The sequence below is a fragment of the Papilio xuthus genome, unplaced genomic scaffold (assembly GCF_000836235.2).
Source record: "Papilio xuthus unplaced genomic scaffold, Pxut_1.1 DF828952.1, whole genome shotgun sequence".
NCBI classification, from domain to species: domain Eukaryota; kingdom Metazoa; phylum Arthropoda; class Insecta; order Lepidoptera; family Papilionidae; genus Papilio; species Papilio xuthus.
Window position 1 is genome coordinate 4,870,309 of NW_013529697.1, and position 3,115 is coordinate 4,873,423.

The following is a 3,115-nucleotide window of genomic DNA, read 5'->3' on the forward strand; positions in this document are numbered from 1 at the left end:
CACACGAGAACAGTACGGTCATCTAGAGCAGTGGGAGAGAACAGTAGTAACAGTGCCAGTGTTTAAAGGCACACGCTAACATAGGATAGTACTATTTTGGATAGGTAAGATACCTTCAAACCATAGAACTGCTCTGTTTGTTGTGTCACTTTGCTGACCTCGTGTGAATCTAGCAATAGTTACGAGTGCTTCTTCAAGTTTAGTTGGCCGACATAATGGCATTCGTAAACAAGTAGCATATACGTCTTAAGCAAACTGGGCTATTTGCATTTAGTACTTCGTAGTAGAACTCTGTTTATTAAACAAATATTTATTCTTTATTAGTATTGTCCGAGATGTATGTGTTCAATATAAGACCGATGAAGATAGAAGACGATATTAATTTCAATTAAGTCGGTTAATATTAAGCTTCAAATTCTTGGATGTTATAACACAATATTTAAATATGTAGTGCACTTATTATACGTTTTTTTTTATATCATAAGGTGGCAAACGAGCAAGCAGCCACCTGAAATCGCTGAAATAGCGAAGTGACCGTTGCCCATAGACATACGCAATTGCATATGCGTTACCTAACTTTAATCGACGGAGGAGAGGATGCAAAGATAGAAAATATTTTCCCTTTCCATGCATCATCTCATTTTAAAGTCCACTTCCACTTCCCATCCTTTCCTTATAAGAAAAATGGTGGGAAGGGAAAGAGGACTAAATTAGGCCTCCGGGACACACACTCATTAGACGAAACGCGGAATAGCTTCCACTTCACGCCTGTCTTCTGTGTGGTCGTGGTATTTCACCGGTCGAGCCGGGCCAATTCGTGCGAAGATGTTAAAGCGGACCACGTTCATTTACTATGAAAAAAAACGTATATTATATGTTATGTTATATGTTCGTAGTTAGTAATTCAAGCTATGCCGACAAATTAGAACATAAACACGTAGAAAAACTTTTTTCTTCTTTTAGCAAAACTTGTTAGATAAACGCGCTTAGAGTAAATTATTTCCTTATCAGAGTGACATGCGAAGCAATTTTGTAAAATTTTAAGTGAGAACGAGAGCGTTTAAAGTTAGTTGCGAGCCTCCCGGACGGAATATGCAATGAGGTAAATTACTAAAACGTGACGCCAAAGTAAGTGCACGTTTTATCGTAACTCTCATTGAAAATTATACTCACTAGGTACGAACTCTTATATATATGGAACTGACATCATTAGATACGATAATAAATATAAAATTAATCATAGTGAAAGTATCTTAAAGATAGCTATTATTTAAAAAAACTACAATGATTCAAGAATTTATAATCCAAAGGGGAGGGGGGGGGGTAAGACAAAGTGCATTCGCTCTGAAGCGATTCCATAATGAACTTCAAAAATGTATGGAACTGACGCGCGACCATCCCATGACTTATCGCAAGTTATTGTCAGTCAGTCAGTCAGTCAGTCGAAGCGAATGCATTTTGACTACACAATAAGGACTCTGACTGTAAATAAGACTCAAACCAATATCTATTTAAATCTTAATAAGCTTAACAAAAGTCAAATAGGGTAAATGATCACCAGATCTTTTTTATCTTTTATTTCCAAGCATTGTTTCCGAATAGCGGTGCCGAAAGAAATCCAATTTGTAATTCAATTTGAGCCACGCTCCGACCTCACTGTATTGGCGGTTCATAACATTACAAAGGACGTTCAGTTCTGTGGAACTCGATGGCTTCACAGCTGAAATAAGGACTGAATCCAACAGTTTCCGAAACAATTCTCTTATCAAAGACGACATGTCCGCGACAAAATGTTCGGATTATTTTCGTTTGGAAAATTTCGATGGCATAAGCAGAAGAGTACCAAGATTAAAAAACAGTAATTTTTGATATTTACATTTTGATGACTATTTAAAAAGTAAAAAGTATTAGCTGTAGCCCGTGACTCTGTCCGCGCAGAATTTAAAAAAGCTTTATTAGTAGCCTATGTGTTCTTTCAGACTAAATTCTACATCTATCCCTAATTTCAGAGAGATCCATGCAGCCGTTCTAGGGATACCTTCAAACAAACATCCATCCATCCATCCAAGTATTCATATTATTATAATAATATTAGTAAGATAAATATTTATGTTGAAACTGAGATAACTAAGATTCGACATGTTACAAAACTTTAAAACAAGAATTTGGTTATTTTTAAAAATGCACCTTTTCGCAGTATTAGTATTTCTTCGGTGTTTTTTATTTCCTGAAATGTTTAAACATCTTTAGAACTGTAGTAAACTGCACTGAACTCAAGCTTCAAGTTATTTAAGATTAACTTTTTAAGTTTAAAAGTTTGAAGCGTGTTTCAATACAGCTTCGCGAACGGTAACGTTATCGAACAGTTAAGCTATTAAACACTGCAAAAACTTTTTTTAATCACAATACAATTCCTTAGCTATTTACAAATTTATTACAATTTTTATGAATATTTTTTCACGTAAAATATCTCAACAATTGTTATAAAACTTAACGTCTCAATAGTGTAAATCCGTGGTTCACAAATTACACGAAAGATTTCTATATGTAATTGTTCTTAAGCTTTGTTAAACTTGTGTAATAATCGAAAAGTTATACAAATATACAAGTAGAGATAATATATTATTTAACAGTGGTAGAGCCCGCTTTAACATCTTCGCACGAATCGGCTCGGCTCGCCCGGTGAAATACCACGACCACATAGAAGACAGGCGTCAAGTGGAAGCAATTCCGCGTTTCGTCTGATGAGTGTGCGTCCCGGAGGCCTAATTTAGTCCTTTTTCCCTTCCCACCTTTTTTCTTATAAGGAAAGAATGGGAAGTGGAAGTGAACTTTCCGGATGAGACGATGCATGGAAAGGGAATATGTTTTCTTTCTGTGCATCCTCTCCTCCGTCTAAAAATAATAGGAAAAAATTATTTGAAATACAAATTATATTTCGTATCCTGAGCATTGATTTGCAGTACATTCAAGTAGACACAAAATATATTTATTAATTTGATATCGTCGGAGTTTTGATATAAAAATTAACGCTCTGCTTGATATTGGAAACATCGAAACATCACGCTTGTTATCGCCCTCGCGAAAATCCATATTGAAAATAGATTTTTAATAT